The sequence below is a fragment of the Tamandua tetradactyla genome, chromosome 5 (assembly GCF_023851605.1).
Source record: "Tamandua tetradactyla isolate mTamTet1 chromosome 5, mTamTet1.pri, whole genome shotgun sequence".
Lineage (NCBI taxonomy): Eukaryota > Metazoa > Chordata > Mammalia > Pilosa > Myrmecophagidae > Tamandua > Tamandua tetradactyla.
Window position 1 is genome coordinate 49,872,919 of NC_135331.1, and position 22,825 is coordinate 49,895,743.

At 37.8% G+C, this 22,825-nt stretch overlaps 1 protein-coding gene, 1 non-coding gene and 2 pseudogenes across 6 annotated transcripts in view; 3 read left to right on the forward strand and 1 right to left on the reverse strand.

The window, feature by feature from the left end:
- MME (membrane metalloendopeptidase) overlaps positions 1-22,825 on the forward strand; it is a 147,696-nt gene that overhangs the window by 20,653 nt on the left and 104,218 nt on the right. The window contains exon 1 of one of the 5 annotated variants that reach the window (XM_077160835.1): positions 17,395-17,716. The exons of 3 other annotated variants lie outside the window; for them this stretch is intronic. The gene's annotated coding sequence lies outside the window, so the exon portion shown is untranslated. Of the gene's footprint in view, positions 1-17,394; positions 17,717-22,825 lie in introns of those variants that run through there. One more of the 5 variants, XM_077160836.1, reaches the window with a different exon arrangement.
- LOC143682163 (electrogenic aspartate/glutamate antiporter SLC25A12, mitochondrial pseudogene) lies at positions 6,632-9,662 on the forward strand (annotated as a pseudogene).
- LOC143684138 (protein EOLA1 pseudogene) lies at positions 16,571-17,696 on the reverse strand (annotated as a pseudogene).
- On the forward strand, positions 18,708-18,833 carry LOC143685450 (U4atac minor spliceosomal RNA). Its single transcript, XR_013176674.1, has one exon. It is a non-coding gene; the product is annotated as a U4atac minor spliceosomal RNA (small nuclear RNA).

Sequence of the window (22,825 nt, forward strand, 5' to 3'; positions counted from 1 at the left end):
GAGAAAGAGGCACACTTATCCACTGTTGTTGGGAATGTAAAATAGAATAACCGTTGTGGAAGGCAATTTGGTGGTTCCTCAGGAAGCTAAATATAGAATTGCCACATGATCTAGCAATACCATTGCTAGATATCTATTCAGAGGACATGAGGGCAAGTACACAAATGGACTTTTGCATACCAGTGTTTATAGCAGCATTATTTGCAATTGCTGAGAGATGGAAACAGCCCAAATGTCCCTCAACAGATGAGTGGCTAAGTAAGCTGTGGTATATACGTATGATGGAATATTACATAGCTGTAAGACAGAATAAAGTTATGAAGTTTGTAACAACGTGGATGGATCTTGAGGACATTATACTGAGTGAGATATAGCCAGAAACAAAAAGATGAATATTATATGTCTCACTGATATGAAATAACATTAGTGAATGAACTTGGAGAATTTCAGTTAAGAACAGAGACCATCAGGAGATAGAAATAGGGTAGATATTGGGTAATTGGAGCTGAAGGGATACAGGTTGTACAACAGGACTGATTGTAAAAATTCAGAAGTGGATAGCACAATACTACCTAACTATAATACAATAACATTAGTACACTGAATGAAGCTGAATGTGAGAATGATAAAGGGAGGAGGTCTGGAGGGGGCACAAATGAAAACAGAGAGACAGATAGATGATAGAGATTGAGATGGTATAATCTAGGAATGCCTAGAGTATATAATGATAGTGACTAAATGAACATATTAAAAAATGTTTCTGCATGAGGAAAAACAAAGGAATGTCAGTATTGCAGTGTGTTGAAAATAGATAGTAATTCATATTTTAAAACTTTAACATGTGTGAGACTAAAACAAAAAATGCTTATTTGGTACAAGATTTATATTTTGACTAGTGCATTTCCTAATATAACTTATGTGGACAGTTTACTTGAACACCATAAGTACATGGAACCTTGAGTAGGAAATGAGATTTTGTAGGTTTGTCCAGAGTCATGCCCTGATAAATCCCAGAGTGATTTGAACAGTGAATAAAAAAGTATTTGCAAAGTCCCCTTAGGGGAATGGCAAGAAAGGGGAAAAAGTCAACTTTCCCATTTGGAGAATTCCTGATATTCTCACAAGCAGTGGGGACAATCGAAGTAATAGGCCGAGCCCTCAATCTTAGGGTTTGTTCATATGAAACTTATCCCTGCAAAAGATAGGCTAAGCTTACCTCAAATTAGGCCGAAGAGTCACCCCCAGAGAACCTCTTTTGTTGCTCAGATGTGGCTTCCCTCTTTCAGCCAACATGACAAGCAAACTCACTGCCCTCCCTCTCTCTCTATGTGGGACATGACTCCCAGGGGGTTTCAACCTTCCTGGCAATGTGGGACAGAAATCCCAGAGTGAGCTGGGACTCAGCATCAAGGAAATGAGAAAACCTTCTTGACCAAAAGAGGGAAGAGAGAAATGAGATAAAATAAAGTGTAAATGGCTGAGAGATTTCAAACAGAGTTGGGAGGTTATCCGGGAGATAATTCTTACACATTATGTAGATATCACCTTTTTAGTTAAGGTATACTGGAGAAGCTGGAGGGAAGTGCCTGAAAATGTAGAGGTGTGTTCCAGTAACCATGTTTCTTGAAGATGATTGTATAATGATATAGCTTTCGCAGTGTGACTGTGTGATTGTGAAAACCTTATGTCTAATGCTCCTTTTATCTATGGTATGGACAGATGAATAAAACATATGGACTGAAAATAAATAAATAATGGGGGAACAAATGTTAAAATAAATTTAGTAGATTGAAATGCTAGTGATAAATGAGAGGGAGTGGTAAGGGGTATAGAAAAAACATAAGGGAAACAAAAGGTAAAATATATTAGGTAGATGGAAATAGTAGCAGTCAATGAGGGGTGGGGTAAGGGGTATGGTATGTATGAAATTTTCTCTTTTTCTTTTTATGAAAAAAAAATGGGCAAAAGAATTGAAAGCAGGGATGAGAACAGATATTTCCACCCCAGTGTTAATAGTCCCTTATTCTGAATTGCTAAGAGATGGAAGCAGTCCACGTATACATCAGTAGAGAAAGTGATAAGTAAAATGTGGTACATACATACAATGGAATATGATTCAGCCAAAAAAAGGAATGAAGTTTTGACACATGCCACAGCATAGGTGAAACTTAAAAATATAATGTTGAGTGAAATAAGCTTGGCACAAAAGGACGAATACTCCATGATCTTACTTTTATGAAATAATTATAGTAAGCAAATTCAGAGTCAGAGCATAGAATGTAGGTTATCAAAAGCCAAGGTGGTTTAGGGAATGGGAATTAATGCTTAATTGGTATAGAGCTGGGATGATGGAAAAGTTTTGGTAATGGATGGTGGCATGGTAGTACAACACTGTGAATGTAATTAACACCACTGAATTACACATTCGAATGTAGTTAAAAGAAAAAATTTTACAGTGCATGTATGTTGCCTGAATATGATTTTTAAAAAACCATATGATTGCACAACATAAAGAGCAAACCTTCATGTAAATCATGGAATATAGTTAATAGTATAATTAAAATAATATTCTTTCATCAATTTTAACAAAGGTATGACATTAATGAAAACTATTCATAATATGTAACACTCCATGTGGGGAGGCGGATGCCATGTGGGCACTCTGCAGTTTCTTGTTTTTTATGTAAACCTACAACTTTTCAAATAAAGATAAGTTATTAAAAAAAAAAGAATGTAAATGGATGCTAGCGGGGGCTAAGGCAAAGGGTTACCCAGACAAGACAATGCCATTTTCAATTCCCAAGGTGTGAGAAAGAACTTGGCAAAACTGTGAACTGAAAGAATTTTGGTGTAGCAAAATAGAGGGTGTTTATGGGCTATGTGAGAGTGGGGATGTGAAGGGGAAGTGTTGAGAATTGGGAAAAGAGATAAGCACCTGTTGGATCATAAATGTGCTTCAATCTTATACCAGGAACAAAGGAACATCATAAAAGAAAGGGTTTTAAATGCAGTGTAACTTGGTCAGAATTGTTTGAGAAGGATCAGTGAACGTGGCAATAGAATGGCTATGACCAGGAAATCAGTTAGGCTACTGCGTTTAACTGGATGAAGGAGAATGGTGGCCCGGATTTGAATAGTAACCATGGTGGCAATGGGGAATGGATGGATTTGAGAAATATTTAGGAGGTAGAATTCATCAGGCATCGTGCGTAAATGTGTGAACTGGTGAAAAATGGTATAAGTAAAAGATAACTCAAGTTTCTGGCCTGCCTGGGTACGTGGGTGATAAGTGCTGTCATTCACTGATCTAGGAGACACAGAATAAGAGCTGTCTGGGTAATAGGCTAGAGACAAGTTAGATTTGAGGTACTGGTGAGCCTTCCATGTTGAAGAATTCAGAGAGATCAGGACTGGTGATAGGAATTCATGAGTCATCAGCCCTTGAGTGACATGGTTGAGAATTCCCAGGGAGGAAATGGAGAGTGAGCTGGGAAAAGGAGGCAGAATGGCATCTGATGAAGCAACAATATTTAAAAATGAGAACAGCAAGAAACTCCTTTTAAAGAGATGGAGAAGGAGAAGTCAGGGAGGTAGAAGGAAAATAAGAAAGTGTACAGTCATCCAAAGAAAATGAAAGTGTGCCAAAACTGGGGAGGGAACATTTGAGTTAAATGCAGTCAAATTGGTAAGCAAGGTAAGGACTAAAAGTAGAGAGGAAGAGTTTGAATATGGGAAAAGTGATACATCTTGTCCCTGGGGAAGTAAGAGAGGATCAATACAGAGAAAAGATGGCAGGAAGAGTGCTTTCTCTTCCATTATTCCCATAGGGAAGGAGGCAAGTGTGGTTTGAGTGCAAATAAGTTTGGGTTCAAGAACACAAGGACAACTGCCATCATCCATCATCATCCAGTTGCTTCAGTTTTCTCTGAAGTAAGATCTGCCTCCTGGAAATGAGCTGGTGGAGAAAGCAAGTAAGTAAGGAGGCTGTTGAAGACTTGAAAGGGCCAGTGTCAGAAGTGAAAGGGAAGTTTGACCAGGGCACATATAGAAAGACTGTTGACAGAATTGATGATCCATTTGAAGTTGGAAGCAGTAGTTATACAGCTCCAGTCTGAGGAGCAGAAAGAAGAAAGAATGAAGAAAAGTGAATAGAGCCTGAGAAATCTGTGGGCACTACAAGTTGTACCAATACATACATGGTGGAAATCTCAGGAGAAGTGAGAATATCCAAAGAAATAGTGGCTGAAAACTTCCTGAATTTAATGAAAGACATGAATATACATATCTTAGATGCTCCAAACAACATAAACCCAAACATCTCAAAATCAACTGTTTAATGCCAAAGATAAACAGAAAATTCTAAAAGGCACAGAGAGAAGCGATGTGTCACAAGGAGTCTCAATAAGGTTCAGGGCTAATTTCTCATCAGAAGCCATGCAGGCAAGATAGTAATGGGATGTGGGATGACATATTCAAAGTGCTGAAAGCAAAAATTGCCAACCAAGAATTCAATATCTAGAAAAAGAACTGTTTTCTGAAATGAAGATGAGTTAAAACATTCCTAGATAAACCATAACTTAGGGAGTTTGTGCAAATTGAAAGAAAAGGACAATAGACAATAGATCAAAGCTGCATGAAAAAATAAGGATCTCTGGTAAGGGTGATGACATTTGGTAAATGTAAATGCCAGTACTATTGTATCTTTGTGGTTTGTAATGCCTCCTTTTAGTTCCTACAGAATCTAAAAGACAAATGCATAAAAGTAACGGTAAATCAGTGGTTTTGGACTCATCATGAATAAACATGCAATTTGTGACAAGAGCTACTACATAAAGGTGGAGGCAAGAGGGGTATAGGAACATAATTGTATACACTGTTGAATTTAAGTTGGTATTTAAGAAAACGAAAGGGGTAGACATTAAGGATGTTAAATTTAATCCCATAGTAACTCAAAAGGAAATAGAGAGTATGAAGTTCATAGAAATAGAAATTAGAGTACAGGTTGCTAGGGATAGGGGGCGGTGGTGAGCAGGGCAAATGGAGAGTTAATACTTAATAGGCATGGGGTTTCCTTAATAGGATTGGAAAGTTTTGATATTGGAAGGTGATGAGGATTCTGCAGCAATGTAAATAGGAGTAACCCCAATGAATGGCATGCTTAGGAGTGATGGTGATGGGAAAATTTGTTACATATCTTCCTACATAAAAAACAAGAATGAGCAACTAAAGAAACAATTTAGTGCAATACGTGATTCTGGATGTGTTCAAATAATGGAAGAGAAAAGACCCAAAAGAACATTTTTGGGGCATGAAAAAATTGAAATAGAGACTATGAGCTAAATATCAGTGTTAAATTTCTTGAGCCTGACAACTGCACTGAAGGTGGTTACATATATGAATATGCTTGTTCACAAGAAATGTTACTGGCAGTATTAATTGTTCAAGGAATGTGATGTATATAATGTACACTGACATGTTCAGAAAATAGATTGATAAATTGATAGGTAGAAATGCAGATAGGTAGATAATAGATGGATTGATAATATAGCAAAGTATTAAAATTGCTGTCTCTGGCTGGTTGAGAGGATAAGGATACGTTGGAGTTCCGTGTATGGTGTCTGATTATTTTTGTAACTGCCTTGTAATTTTAAAGTGTTATAAAACTGAAAGCTAAAAAATAATGTGGTATGTACACCCAATAGAATATTATAATGCTGTTAAGAGGAATGGAGTTAGGATACATGCTAGCTGCACAAGGGTGTCCCTTGAAGACATCGTGTTAACTGAAATCAGTCTGACACAAAAGAACAGAGATTGTATGGTTTTGCTTATATGAAGTAATTAGAATATACGTATTCATAAAGAGATGTGGGTTATTAGTATGGGGGGGTGGGGAGTAATTGCTAAATTAGTACAGAGTTTCTGTTTGGGGTGATGAAGTTTTAATAATGGATGGTGGTGGTGGTGGTACAACATTGTAAAAGTTATTAATACCACCAAATTGCATACCTGAAAGTGGTTGAAATAGGAAACTTTATTTGCTATATATGTTACCATAATAATTTTTTTTAAAAAGATTTAATGTCCATGCATTTCCCAAAACCAACCAACCAACAAACAAATAAATGAAAAAACAAACAAAAAATTCAGCAAATGGTGCTGCAAAAAGGGGATGTTCACATGGAAAAAGAATGAAATGCCATACAGCATACAAAAAAAAAAATAGAAAAGAAACAATGATTTTTTATGTCTGGTAATGTTATTTTTGTTATACTTAAAGAAAATCAGTATTTTTAAATGATGCTCAGTGAAATATTTATGGGTGAATTAATATGCCTGAGATTAGTTTTAAAAGAATCAGAGGACACCGGTAGCAATGAGTTGAAGATTGTTAAAACTAGATCATGGATGCATCAGGATTCAGTGTTCTATGCTTTTTACTTTTTGTGTGTTTGATATTTTCATAATTAAAATTAAATTAAATCGGCTTCTGGGAAAATGGTGGAATAGGGAGAGAGCTGCACTGATAACTTCTGTCCCCAAAGCAGCAAGTGAACACTCAGAAACTGTCTGAATCACTGGTTCTGGAGCTCCAGAGACCAGGCAAGTTCCATGCAGCATCTAGGAAAGTATGGGAGGAGGAGACAGAGGAATGACAGTGAGAGATGGGAATGCTTCTGGCCGTGGCTCCTGGCACCCATCTCCCACTCTCAAAGCAAACAGCTTTGAAGGCTCTGATTGCTGTCTAGCAGACTGCTGCAGACTGGGATGGCCACAGGAGTCCCCCATCCCAAGTACAGAAGGGGACATGACCCAGTATTGACCCAGCTAATGGCTCGTAAATTTAGACCACTGGATCATGCTGTTCTAGCCTGTCCTAGTCAGGCACTGCCACGTCATTTTTTTGACCAGGTCAGGGACAGAACTGGCAATGAGCTAAAAATAACCTGCCCGCCTAAGGTTAAGGGGATAGGTTGCCAGAGACCACCATCTGCTGGGCAGGTCAGGAAAGTGCACTTTCAGGGAAACCTCAAAAAGGAGTTTTGACAAACAGCACCAGCTGCTGAGCAAGCTGAGAAAGTACAACCTTGGGAAGCTGGACAAAAATAAAAGGCATTTTAGAGTCTTTTCTGACCCCTCTTCCCAGGGCCCTTTGGCTGTCATCTGCTCCCCTGCACAGATACCGACCTGTCCCTGTTTGGGTTGGAAATAACAACAAACCAACTGTCAAAAAAAAGCCTTAACCCAAACTCAATCAAATATCAAATCCTAGATGAGAAAGAAACAGACCTTCAAGATACTCAGATGCCCAGATATCAGCAAAAAATTACAGCCATAATAAGAAACAGGACGATATGGCCCAGTCAAAGAAACAAATTATGAAGTAGGAGTAGATACAGAATTTGGAATAAGTAATCAAAGATGTTCAAAGAAATCTCCTAGGTCAATTCAAGGAGATGAAGAAAAATATGGCTAAAGAGATATATTGAAGACAGTGAGGCTTGCTCACTCACTTGTCCTGGGCTTCCGAGCACAGCACGGCAGTCAAGGTGCAGACAACAAAGTGAGGTGATCTTCGTGAATTAAGAAACATATTCCTACAGTATGCCAGTGCTGAAGTTGATGGACAACATTGCACAACCCCGGAAGACTTTGTCCAGTGCTATCTTGAGCTATATAATGATCCAAATAGCAATCCAAAGGTTGTGCAACTCTTGGCAGGAGTAGCTGATCAAACAAAGAATGGTTTGATCGCCTATTGAGAGTTTTTAGCACTTGAATCTATTTTGTCTGATCCAGATTCCATGTTTATAGTGGCTTTGCAATTATTTGGTGAGAGTGGAAATGGAGAGGTGACATTTGAAAATGTCAAAGAAATTTTTGGACAGACTATTATTCATCATCATATCCCTTTTAATTGGCATTGTGAATTTATTTGACTGCATTTTGGACATAACCAGAAGAAACATCTTAACTACACAGAATTCACAGTTTCTCCAGGAGTTGCGACTGGAACATGCAAGACAAGCCTTTGCACGGAATGATAAAAGCAAAAGTGGCATGATTTCTCAGCTGGATTTCAGTGACATCATAGTCACTATTCAGTCTCTCATGCTTACTCCTTTTGTGGAGAACTTAGTTTCAGCAGCTGGTATCTCACATCAGGTTATCTTCTTCTACTTCAATGCATTTAACTCCTTACTGAATAATATGGCGCTTAATAAAACATATAGCACTCTAGCTGGCACAAGGAGAGATGTTGAAGTACAAACGAGGAATTGGCCCAGGATACCCTACACAATGAACAAGTCATCCTACCAGAAACTGATATCCATTACCATCTTACAGACTTATATACTGTTATTATAGGGTGCTTGACTTTGGCAGATACTGAGAAAACAGCCCCATTGGTTGAAGGTGCCTTACCTTACAATCTGGCAGAACTTCAGAGACAGCAATCTCATGGGTTAGGAAGGCCTGTCTGGCTCCAGATTGCCAAGTTTGCTTACAGATTCTCCCTGGGCTCTGTTCCTGGAGCTGCGGGAGCCAGTGTAGTGTATTCTACAGATCTGGTGAAGACTTACATGTAAACTCAACATGGAACTGGCTCTGCCGTGGGGGAGTAGATATTCAAAAACAGCATTGACTGTTTTAAGAAAGTCTTGCATTATGAGGGCTTCTTAGAACTCTCCCAGATCTGATACCACAATTAATAGGGGTTGCACCAGAAAAGGCCATTAAATTGGCTATTACCAATTTTATCTGGGAAAAATTTGCCAGCACAGATGGCTGTATTCCATTTCTAGCAGAAGTCTTTGCTGGAGGTTGTGTTGGAGGTTCTCAGGCCATCTTTCCCAACCCCCTGGAGATAGTGAAGGTTTACCTACAGGTAGCAGGAGATATCACCATGAGATCCAGTGTCAGTGCCCTGAACTTGCTCCAGGACCTGGGACTGTTTGGTCTGTACAAGGGTGCCAAAGCATATTCCCTTCTCTGCAATCTATTTTCTGTTTATGCTTATTGCAAACTACTTCTGGCTGATGACAATGGACGTGTGGGAACTTTAAATCTCCTTATAGTTGGAGCCATGACAGGTGTGCCTGCTGCTTCTCTGGTGACTTCTGCTGATGGCATCAAGACAAGACTGCACGTAGCCACCCATGCAGGTCAGACAACATACAGTGGTGTTATCAACTGCTTCAGAAAGAGCCTCTGCGAAGAGGGGCCCTCTGCATTTTGGAAAGGGACTGCAGCCTGAGTTTTTCCATCCTTTCTCCAGTTTGGTGTTATTCACCTATAAACTTCTTCAGTGGTGGTTTTACATTGATTTTGGAGAACTCAAATCCTCTGACTCAGAACAAACACCTAAGTCCCACGTCACAGACCTTCTCTTGCCAGCCCCGGTCACATTAGTGGACACAGACTTGCTATGGTCACTTTTGCTCTCATTGAAAACAAGTTTGTCCTTTACATTCCCAAACTGAAATCTCCTGTTGCTGTGGTTCACTCAAAGTCAGAAGCAGCAGCGGCACCTCAGTGAAGAGATGACTGTTGAGCACACCAAAATGGCGCCCTGAAGAGAGAGGTTGAGGAGAGCAACCCTGTATTGTATCCAGTCAGCTAACTGCATGGGGCTGGCTGAGCTTAGGAGTCAAATTATTCTTTCTATGTGACATACACATATACTTGTTTATAAAGTAATCATTTGCCCTGGGGCGGGGAGGAGGTGACAGGAAACAATGCAGTTTCAAGCTTTAGTCTTATGTATTGCAGTGTTTTCCTAAGCCTTGGCATGTGTTCTACTTTGCTAGCTGCCGGAATGCAACACACCAGAGACAGGTCGGCTTTTAATAAAAGGGGATTTATTTTGTTAGTTCTTCAGAGGAAAGGCAGCTAACTTTCCACTGACGTTCTTTCTTACGTGGGACGGCACAGGATGGTCTCTGCTAGCCTTCTCTCCAGGCCCCTGGGTTCCAACAACTTTCCCCGGGGTGACTTCTTTCTGCATCTCCAAAGGCCTGGGCTGAGCTGCGCGTGCTGAGATGAGGAATGCCAAGCTGCTTTGGCTGTGCTACATTGCGGTCTCTCATTTAAGCACCAGCCAATTAAGTCAAACGTCTTTCATTGCAGCAGGCACACCTCCTAACTGACTGCAGATGTAAATCAGCAATAGATGAGATTCACCTACCATTGGCTCATGTCCACAGCAGCAGAACTAGGTGCCTTCACCTGGCCAAGTTGACAACTGAATCTAACTGCCACAGCATGGATTAGTGTTCTAGACTCTGCTTTGCACAGCTTCCATTTACAGTAATTGTACATACTGTACATCTTTGTACAGAGACATCTGGGCACCATACCCCAACAAACCATATTTATAGAAATGTAATGTGGTTATGAGTGGCTTGAAGTGTATAGACTGTTTTGAAAGTGTTTTTATTAAGAATCACATGAAAATAAATGTATTAAAATTTTTTTAAAATTAAGTGAACATAAAAAATAATTTGAAAGTATGCAAGAAAAATAGCAGACCTTATGGGAATGAAAGGAACAATAGATGAAATTTTAAAATACACTAGCACAACAGCAGATGTGAAGAGGCCAAAAAGAAGATCAGTAAGCTGGAAGACAGAACATCTGAAATTGAGCAGACAAAATTATAGATAGAGAAAAGAATGGAAAAAATGGAGCAAGATCACAGTGAATTGAATAACGGCACAAAGCTACAAACATTTGCATCATGATTGTCTCAGAAGAAGAGAAGAGAAAAGGGTCCCCCCAAAATATGAGAAAATAACAGCTGAAAATTTCCCAAGTCCTAAAAAAGACATAAATATGCATATCCAAGAAGTGCAACATAGTCCAAACAGAATGCATCTGAATAGACCCACTCCAAGACACATACTAATCAGATTATTACATGCTAAAGATAAAAAGAGAATTCTGAAAGTAGCAAGGAAAGGTGATTTGTCACATGCCAGGGATGCCAATAAGACTAAGCCCCAATTTCTCATCAGAAACCATGGAGGCAAGAAAGCTATGGTATGATATATTCAAGAGACTGAAAGAAAAAATTTTCAGCAGACAATTATTTATCTGGTAAAACTGTCCATCAAAAATGAGGGAGAGTTTAAGCTTCTCACAGATAAACAGAAACTGAGAGTGTTTGTTAACAAGAAACCTGCCCTATGAGAAGTGCTAAAGGGAGTTCTTCATATTGAAAAGAAAAGACAGGCAAGAAGGGCTTGGAGGACAGTATAGAAATGAAGATTATCAGTAACAGTAACTAAAAGGATAAAAAGAGAGAGAGAGAGAGAAAAAAAAGATGTGACAAATAAAAGCTGAAGGCTATAATGGTTGAAGCAAGTTTTGTGTATATAGTAATAATACTGAATGTTAATAGATTGAACTCCCCAATCAAAAGGCACAAACTGGCAGGATGGATTAAAAAAATAGGATTCATCTATATGCTGCCTACAAGAGATTCATTTTAGACCCCAAAATACAAACAAGTTAAAATGAAAGTCTGGAAATAAATATTCCATGAAAACAGTAAACAAAAAAGAGCTGGTGTAGTTATAATATTGTACAAAATAGACTTCTGCAAAAATATTATAAGAGAGAAAGAAGAGAAAGAAGGACATCATATACAAATAAAAGGGGAAATATACCAAGAAGAAGTAACAATCATAAATACCTATGAACTTCACCAAGGAGCCTCAATGCACATGAGGCAAAACAGAAATGAGGGGGAGGGCATTACAACTGACCTCAGAGAAATAAAAAAAATCATAAGAGGATACTAGGAACAACTATATGCTAACAAATTAGACAATCATAAAAAATAGACAGCTTCCTAGAAACTCATGAATGACCTACACTGAATTTAGAAGAAATAAAAAAACTCAGGTAACAAATCACAAGTAAAGAGATGGAATCAGTCATCAAGAACCTATCCCCACAAAAGAGCTCATGGTCAGATGATTTCACAAATGAATTTCACCAATCATTACAAGAAAAATGAATACAAATCCTACTCAGACTCTTCCCAAAAAAGTAGAATAGGGAATACTACCTAATTCATTCTTTAAAGCCATCATCACCCTAATACCAAAGCCAGGTAAAAATACTACAAGAAAAGAAAATTACTATTCAATCTCTCTAATGAATATAGATGGAAAAATCTCAACAAAATATTTTCAAATTGAATCCAACAGCAATTAAACTGGTGCAAATTGAATCCAACAGCAATTAAAATGGTGTATAAAATAATTATACACCATTATCAAATAGTTTTTATTACAGGTATGCAAAGGAGGTTAATACAAAAACACAGTTAATTCAGTGCATCCCATTAACAAATCAAAGAAAAAAAGCCAAGATTGTCTCAATCAACACAGAATCAGCATCCTTAACACTTCAAAAGATCGGAGGAAATGGAAACCTTCTCAACATGATAAAGGACATATAAGAAAATCCACAGCGAGCATTCATACTTAATGGTGAAAGCTTTCCCCTCTAAGATCGAGAGCAAGAAGACATAGACACCCACTGTCACCATTGTTTTTCAGTATTGTGCTAAAAGTTCTAGCTAGAGTAATTAGGCAATAAAAAGAAAAAAATGCATGCAAATTGGAAAGGAAGAAGTAAAACTTTCACTATCTGCAGATGACATGATCTTATATTTAGAAACTCCCCCCCAAATCTACAACAAAGCTACTAGAGTTAATAAGTTCAGCAAAGTCATAAGATGCAAAGTGAACATGAAAATATCAGTAGTGTTTCTATACACTGGTAATAAGCAATATGAGGAAGAAGTCAAGAAAAAAATTCCATTTACAATAGCAACTAAAAGAATTAAGTATCTAGAAATAATGTTAACCAAGAATGTGAAAGAAAACTATATTCAGAAAACTACAAAAATATTGCTAAAAGAAATCAATGGAGACCTAAATAAATGGAAGGACATTCTGTGTTTATGGATCGGAAGACTAAATGTTGTTAAAATGTCAATTTTACCCAAATTGATTTACAGGTTCAATGTAGTCCCTATCAAAATTCCAATAGCCTACTTTCTTAAATGGAAAAGCCAATTACCAAATTTATTTGAAAAGTTGAGGGGCCCTGAATAGCAAAAGCATCTTTAAAAAGATGGAAGTTGTAGGACTAACAGTTCCTAACTTTAAAGCATATTACAAAGCCATAGTGATCATGTAACATGGTACTGGCATAAAGATAGACATGTTGATCATTGCAACCAAATTGAGAATTCAGGAGTAGACCCTCATATCTATAGTCAATTGATTTTTTTTTTTTTTTGGCATGGGCAGGCACTGAGAATCGATCCCAGGTCTCTGGCATGGCAGGCAAGAATTCTGCCACTGAGCCACCATTGCACCACCCTAGTTAATTGATTTTTGACAAGGCTGCCAAGTCCACTCATTTGGGATAGAAAAATTTATTTAACAAATAGTGCTGGAAGAACTGGCTATTCATATCTAATAGAATGAAAAAGGACCCCATCCTAAATCTTATACAAAAATTAACTTCAACTGGATCAAAAGCCTAAATATTAGAACAAGGAAATAAAACTCCTAGAAGAAAATGTAGGAAAGCATTGTCAAGATCTTCTTGTAGGCAGTGATTTCTTAGACTTTATATCCAAAGCACAAGCAAAGAAAGAAAAAATAAATAAATGAAGTCTTCTGAAAACTGAATACTTTGGTGCTTCAAAGGACTTTGTAAAAGAGGTGAAAAGGCAGCCTGCTCAATGGGAGAAAATATTTGGGAACCACATATCCATTAAGGGTTTAATATCCTGTGACTCAACAGTAGAAAGATAAATAATCTAATTAAGTAATGGGCAAAAGACATGAATAGACATTTTTTTCAAAGAGAAAATACAAATGGATATAAAGCATATGAAAGGATGCTCAACTTCACTAGCCTTTAGGGAAATGCAAATCAAAACTATGATGATATATCATTTCACATCTACTAGAATGGCCATTATTAAATGTACAGAAAAGTCCAAGTGTTGGAAAGAATGTGGAGAAATAAGAACATTTATTTACTGCTAGTAGGAATGTAAAATGGTATAGTTGCTGTGGAATACAGTTTGTGGTTCCTCAGGAAGCTAAGCATACAACTCCGTATGATCTGGTAATCTGACTACTAGGTTTATACTCAGAAGAACAAAAACAGGGATGCAAATAGATAGTTGTACACCAATGTTCATAGTGGCAATATTCACAGTTGCCAGAAGATGGAAGCAACCCAAGTGTCCATCAGTTTATGAATGGGCAAACATTGCGCTATATACATATGATGGAATATTATTCTGCTGTAAGATGGAATGAAGTCCTGATGCATGCAACAACATGGTTGAATCTTGAGAACACTATGTTGAATGAAATAAGCCAGACACACAAAGACAAATATGGCATGATCTCATTAATGTGAACTAAATATAATGAGCAAATTAATGGGAGCTATAATTTAGAAAACAGGGTACCAGAAGATAGAATGGGAAACTGATGTTTATTTTGTGCAGAATTTTTTAATATGGTTGATTGTAAATGTTTGGAAATGGATAGAGGTGATGGTGGCACATTACTGTGTGTGTAAATAATAGGACTGAATCGTGCATGTGATTGTGGTTAAGAGGGATGTTTAGGGCTATGTATATCACTGGAAGCAAAGCTAGAGAATGAAACAAGGGACAGTAAAACATAGTAAACCGTGTTGTAGATGATGAAGGTGGCTAATTGCCCAAATACAAGATATTCTTCCATGAATTAGAACAAATGTATGTCACAACTACAAAGTGTTAATAAAAGAGTGGCATATGGGGAAAAAACACCTAATGCAAACTGTAGACTATAGTTAACACTGCTATCTGAATGTCCTTCCATTTGTTGTAGGAAAAGTACTACACTGATGTTAAGTGTCAATAATGGGGGCATATAAAAGGCCTGGGGTTTTTCTTTTTCGAGCTCTGAAAAATGCTCTAAAATTGATTGTGGCAATGAAAGCACAGCTCTGTGATTATACCAAGAGCCATTGATTTTACACTTTGGTTGGATTGTATGGTGAGAGAATGAAACTGTTCTGGAAAACTATACAGCAAAATGAAAACATTGGTAAGTACTAATAATATAATACTGCTTTCAACTTATAAAGATTTTATATAAAACCATTGAAGTCATATAGAAAAACAGTTAAACAAAAACCCCAGCACATCAGCTATATAAAACAGTGTACATAGCCCAAATCATTTTTTTTAATTTCTTTTAAACATAACAACATACAAACACGAACATTCTTACCATATGAACCGTCCATTCTTGGTATATAATCAATAACTCACAATATCATCACATGGTTGTAATATTCATCACCATGATCATTTCTTAGAACGTTTGCATCAATTCAGAAAAAGAAATAAAAAGAAAAAAGTGAAAAACTCATACATACCATACCCCTTATCCCTCCCTCTCACTGATTACTAAATTTCTGTCTACCCAATATATTTTAGCCTTTGTTTCCCCTATTTTTTCTATACCCCTTATCACTCACTTTCATTGATCACTAGCATTTCAATCTATTAAATTTATCTTAACATTTGTTCCCCCATTATTTATTTATTTTTAATCCATATGTTTTACTCACCTGTCCATACCATACATAAAAGGAGCATTAGACACAAGGTTTTCACAATCACACCATCACATTGAGAAAGCTATATCATTATACAACAATCTTCAAGAAACGTGGTTACTGGATCACAGCTCTACATTTTCAGGCACTTTCCTCCAGCCTCTCCAATATACCTTAACTGAAAGGTGATATCTATATAATGTATAAGAATAACCTCCAGGATAACCTCTCGACTCTGTTTGAAATCTCTCGGCCATTGACACTTTGTCTCATTTCTCTCTTCCCCCTTTTGGCTAGAAGGTTTTCTCATTTCCTTGATGCTGAGTCCCAGCTCATTCCAGGATTTCTGTCCCACATTGCCAGTAAGGTTTATATCCCTGGGAGTTGTGTCCCATGTAGAGACGGAGAGTGCAGTGAGTTTGCTTGTCGTGTTGGCTGAGAGAGAGAAGCCACATCTGAGCAACAAAAGGGGTTACTGGGTTTTAAGTTTAAGACTGGTTAGTCTATCCTTTATGGGAACAAGTTTCATATGAACTAACCCCAAGACTGAGGGCTCGGTCTCTTGCCAAGCCATCTTTTAAAGTAGATTCTCTTTTGTTAATCAAGGCTTTCTTGAACTTCAAAGCAATTCTTATTTAGAAAACTCCCCAAATCATTAAAGACTTATAATAAGATGTGTTTGAGGATCCAGAGGTTACTTGAAAATATTTCTAGAAAAGAAAGCTTTTGTTAAATCTTTTGACCTAATTTTCTTTTGTAATGAAATTAGGATGTTCTTGACACCTTTGGCAATCTAAAGGCAAAATCATTTCATTGTCCCCAAACACAAATGCAATAGAGGATTACTTAAAAGTTGAAAAGCAAAATAGTAATAATTTTATTTGCACCAAATAGTTTAAACACATTTGAGCAAATTAAACAAAACAATATGCAAAAAGTCATTAACTGAACTGTTAATTTTTCAAAGCACAGTACATAAAATTTGCAGCAAAGAACTGATATAATGTGTTCAGAAGAAATGGCACAAACCTTTAAAGTCTCCTTAAACTCATATCCATGCAAATTCGAATCTTTTTTATTTTCTAGTAGCTTTTCGTTTTTAATGAAGGTCAAAGTTGATAAGCCCAAACAGACAGCATGCCAAGGAAGTCTTGATCTATTCCCCCCTCCCCTTTTCCCCTTCCTCTAAGCAGAGATATCTGTTTGTATGAACAGCATTTACTGGATAGCACTCTAAAATGCAGTGGCATTTAGAGTGAAATTCTGATTTCAACTGGATTTCTATATCTGCATCATGATGGTAAAAGGCATGTAGCTTGCTTCTCCATAATGTTCCTCTTAGGAGCCTATACTTCCTGCCCCAAAGGGATTAGGTACTCTGGGATGTCCACCTGGAATATATCCTTTCCCCCTTTTCTAGGTATGGGCTCTAGTAACCACCTGGGGTTTGAAATCACGGTCAGGTACTTCTGTTTCAGGTCGGTCAGTATAGCTTGATTTTCTAGTTCCACAACCTCGTCAGGAGCTAAGTCTTCAGGGCACTGCGAAGTTTCCCCAATGTCAATGAGCCCAGCAATCACGCCTCGGCCAAATTTTTCCCCTTCCTCAAGCAAGGTCTTAATCTGAGCAGGAGTCATCCCGAGCCTCTCCACCAGCAACTCCCGCCAGGAATCATCTTCCCAGTCCCTGTAAGCAATGTAGATGGCGATGGTACAGTTCTGGTGGCTGCTTAGCAGGGGGCGCCAACGTGTCTCCATGGTCTTGACTCGGTTCAAGACAAAGCCTGCATAAGGCTGCCGGAAGGAGAGGCAGCCGAACTTCATCTTTTGCAAGCTCTCTGGTCCTCCAGTGGCCTGAACTGTGTGAGCAGAATCAGTTCTCACTGATGTAACTGTAAAGTTACATGTCTTGTGCTGCAGGGAGTAGTGCTTTAAGGGCCGCGAAGGAAACTTTTCACTTGTCTCAGCTTCTTCACCTGAGTCTCTACCATGCAGCCGCCACCGTTAACGGCGCTCCCCTCACTGGTCTAGCTGTCAACGGTCCTTCCGACCAGAGCGTAAATAGAAATTCGAATCTTTTAATATATTATATTATAATCATATATGAGAATATAAGATAAGTAAATGCACCTTATATAATATAATTATATAACATTTAAATACATACATATATATATACAGATATAACAATATAAGGTTATAAGATAGTAGTAATAGGGGCTATGGAACTTTGCATCATGCATTTCAAATATGGTAACAAAATGCAAACAAGAAAAGAAGTGTGGAGATTTGAGAAGCTGACAAACTGGTGGAGGAGTTCTATTTAGAGCCCCAATTGTAGGATCAGTCCCTTCCCAGCCCAGGCACTCACTAAGGTCTGGGGTCTCCACATCCAATCAGACTCACTTCTGCTGAGCCACTTCTAACCCAGCTCCAGTAAATGGGTTCCTGCCCTGTTTTGCAATCTCGCTCATTCCTCATTTGCAGAAACCGAGTTTCTACATTTCTTCCCCATCTTCTAGGACTGAAATCTAGCTTAGCTCTTAACTTCAGAACTTTTGCCTGACCCTGAAGTACTCCAGCTTTTCTGGATCAGCAGACATCCTCCACTGGTTTTAGCACCCAGTCACAGCTGCCTGCCTCGTCCCCCTCCCTGTTCAGTGCCTTCCCATTGGTTTTAACTGGCAACTTCTATTGCTGGTCTTTTGTAGACTGTCTGATATTTCAATCAGTCTTACAGGACAGACTCAAACTAATCCTACCTGAGCCCTGTTTATGGAAATGACAAACATTTTTGAGGAAGAAAAATGTTCTTTTAATGAGGAAAATCCAGCTTCACCAATTTTCATATAGCATCATAGAAAAAGACATGCTCCTGCTCACTTCTCCCTTAGCCATCACCACCACATCTGTTTTTAAAAACACACAGGAAGTGGGGTGCAAGGGTAGTTCAATGGTAGAATTCTTGCCTGCCATCTGGGAGAACGGCGTTCAACTCCCAGCCCATGCACTTCCCAAAACAAACAAAAGAACCAACAAAAACAAACAACCATCCTTTTCTTGGGGTTACACTACTCTCCAGTGAGTGCCTAGTGAGGGCAGTATTGCTAACGCCTACACAACACATCCACATCAGCTAAAGCTTTGCTTTATTTCAGTGCAGTTTTTGGAAAAATGAAGCTCTTATTTTCCATCAAGCTTGTAATCTTAAAAATCAGCCTAATATAAAATTATTTGTCAAATTATGAAAAAACAAACAAAAAAATCAACAAATGTGCTGCAACAATGGGATACTCACATGAAAAAAGAATGAAATGTGACCCCACCATACAGCATATCAAAAACAAAAACAAAAAGTTAAAGCAATTTCAGATGCTACTTATCTAACTTTAAATTTATTTAAACTTTTTAGTATTTTTATTCAGTCGTAGTAATAGAAAAAATGAACCAGTATCAAAATACCTCAAATCTCTGATACAGTATATCTATGGTTTTGAAAGTTTATAAAACAGGTGGCAATGATTTATTATCAGAAGATCATTGAAAATGAAGGGTGCTTTTGGAGTGTGCAGTATAGACCAGGCATTGTGTTAGGCGTTGGTGATAGTAACATTGTGCTAGGTGTTGAAGCTTAGAGAAGAGGTCAGATAGCGGCTTAACATTTCCAGTGGTCAAGTACTGCCTGGATTCATGGAGATAACTTGCCCAAGATATGGCTTGTGAAAGCATGAGCTGACTTGGTAGGACTTGTGTTAAAGTGATGATTTAGAACTTTTTGGTCAAGTCATCCAAATGGCTCAGGAATAAAGAGCAAGCTGTTCCCATGAGATACCCATCACGAGGACTTTTAGAACAAGCAAGAGTGAGTGCTCTTTCCCACCATCGTCTCATCTACTCCTCTTCACTGAACATGGTGACACTGCCAACAAAGATACGTGGGGCTTCTCCTTGAAGGTTGAAGCCTTGACAACCTAACTCTTCACCCTTTATCCGTCTCATGCTGTTCTGTTTTAGGATGGTCTACCTCTTCATTCTCACAGAGAGCCACTCTACAGTCAAGTTCTCTCTCTCTCTTTCAATTTTTTTAATTAGGGAAGTTGTAAGTTTACAGAGAAACCATGCTTAAAATAGTTTCCATATAACACCTTATTATTTATACCCTGTAATAATGCAGCACATTTGTTATAATTCATGGAAGAACATATTTGTAATTGTACTGTTAGCTACAGCTCATCATTTACAATAGGGCTTATCATATTGTACAGTCCTATTTTTTAAATTAGGGAAGTTATAGGTTTACAGAAAAACTGTGCATAAAATATGTTAAATGCAGTATTCCCCTATACCACCCTATTATTAACACCTTGCTTTAGTGTGTGTGGTACATTTGTTACATTTAAATTAATGAAATAACATTTTTTGTAATTGCTTTATTAACTACTGTTAATTATTTACAAAAGTGTTCACTGTGTTGTACAGCCCTATGCTTTTTTTAAGAAAATTTTCTAGTAATATTTATATAATTGTATTCTGACTCTTATCGTAATTACAGAGTAAAGCTGTATATTGAGGATACAGTACTGTTTGGTTTTGCATTTACTCTTTTAGCTACCCTTACTGAAGATTTTCATTTCATCACACTACTCCAAGCCACTCTCTCCTATCTTTTCCTTTCAATCTGAAGAATTCTCTTAGTAATTCTTGTAAGACAAATATTTTGATAATAAACTTTCCCTCATTTTTGAAGGACAGTTTTTCTGGAAAAAGAATTTTGGCTGACTTTTTTTTCTCTTTCCATACTTTAAATATATCATACCACTGTCTTCTCACCACCATGGTTTCTGATGAGAAATCAACCCTTAATCTTATTGCCAGTCCCTTATATGTGACAAATTCCTCTTTTTTTGTTGCTTTCAGAATTCTCTATCTTTGGCATTTGATATTTTGATTAGTATGTGTCTTGGAGTGTGTCTATTAGGGTTTATTCTGTTTGGAGTATGTTGCACTTCTTGGACATGTATATTTATGTCTTCCATAAGAGTTAGGAAAATGTTCACTATTATTACTGAAATATTCTTTCTGCACCTTTTCCCTTCTCTTCTTCTGGGACACCCAGATGCATATGTTTGTAAGTTTCATGCTGTCACTCAAATCCCTGAAACTCTGCTCAATTTTTTCTATTCTTTTCGTTATCTGTTCTTCTGACTCTGTGATTTCAATTGTCCTGTCTTCTAATTTGTTAATTCTTTCTTCTGCCTGTTCAGATCTGCTGTTGTATGCCTCTAGTGTACTTTTATCTTCATTATTGCACCTTTTATCCTCATAGTTTTTGTTAGGTTTCTTTCTAAACTTTCTAATTCTTTTTGCTCTTAATATCTTTTAGTTTTATATCCACCTTTAGTTTGTTTCTATCGATATTTTCCTTTATCTCCTTGAATTGATTTTGGAGATTGGTTTGAACTTTGATTAGTTGTTCCAAATTCTGTGTCTCTTCTGAAGTTTTATTTTTTTCCTTGTCTGAGCCATATCTTCCTGTTTCTTAGTATGGCTTATAAATTTTTGCTGATGTCTGGTCATCTAATTATTTGATGTGCTAATTCTGAGGGTCCATTTCTCCCTGTTGCCTAGAGTTTTATTGCAAATTGGCTATGTGCTTAGGCTCTCCTTTGATGCTTGGTCCAACGTATGTGGGACTTTTAGAGTAGCTGTGTTTAATTGTTTAGATTTCCTTAGCTCTTCTGCACTTACTTCTTTTCCAGCATAGGCAGTGTAGCTTTTAAGGTTGTCCTTTTATGTGCATTTGTTTTATCTCTGGGAGGAATCTTCCTTTCTTCTGTTCCTTCTTCAGGAATCCTGATGTGTTCTGTTTGTTTTTGTGCAGAATTTTTTCTCTCCAGTTCTTATGATTTGTTTATGTTCTCTCCCTCACTTAGTACTCCCTTTTCATCATGCTTTTCAATTCTGGCACCCATCCTGCCTTATAGCACTTCAGCTCCTACCCCTTGTTTTCTTTTCTTTTTTTTTTAATCCAATTAGGGTATCCCATGCCAGGGAGTCAGTGGGATCAGTCCAGAAAGGTCCATTTTTCATTTAAGTGATCCAGCAATCAGAGACTGGACTGGGTATGTGTACCTCTTATCAGCAATTGTCATGGCCTCTTTTTTATTTCCTGGAGGCACTTTTGTGGTGCTCCTCAGCCACTTGTTTTCTGCCCTGTGTCTCTTGGGTCCCTGTCCCTGGGTATGTTGGGGTTCCAGCTTGCTGCTGTGAGCAACTCTATGGTCTGCATCCATGGCGGGGGAGACCTGGACAGTACTTTCTCTGCCACTCCTAAGCCATGTGGGACTGAGTAAGGGGGAGGGTACAGGCTGGTGGATCCAGGACATAAATCTCCTACATTTTTTTTTCTTTTTCTTTGAGTCAGTATTTGTGGAGTCCTTCTTCAGTTTCTGTTGTCCTCCAGAGTTCCAATCAAGTGGTATATGTCCTTTTATTAGTTGTTTCTGAGGAGAAACTTTTTCTGGGGGGTGTCTTACATCACCATGTTGATGATGTCATTCTCCAGTCCTTTTTTTTTCTCCAGTTCTCTTTTGGTTTCCTCTTATCAAGACCTGTTTTCTGTACTTAGATCATAGCTCAGCAACTGGCTCTCAGTATTTATTGAATGGAATTAATGAAATGCTCTTCTCTTTAATAGCTAACACTTCCCTCATTTTTTTTTTTACAGAAGTTTTTCTTGACTCAACCTTGACTACATTTACTTCCTGCAAACATTTCATGCTGCCAGCACACCCTTTATACCCCATCCATAAGTCACTTCACACTTTTAATAAGTTGTCCAAGGTCTATTTTTTGTCTACTCTATCGTAAGTTTTGGCTGTTTGTGACTTGCTCACTATTCTGTTCCCAGAAAGTAGCTAGGTGTAGTGGCACATACTAACTTGTCAATAAATATTGTTTGAATAAATGAATATATTTGCAAAATCCTTATCTTGACATCACCAAAGCACTGTTGTCTAGGTAAGGTGATTAGCCAGGGCACCTGTTACATAAGTACAGCAGTTAAGAAATGTTTTAAGTCTGGCTTTGTTCTGCTTACGTAAGTAAGATTCTTGGTTCTGTATTTCTTGGTCGTGAGACCTAAGTTTAGCCCCTTTCTATCTCGA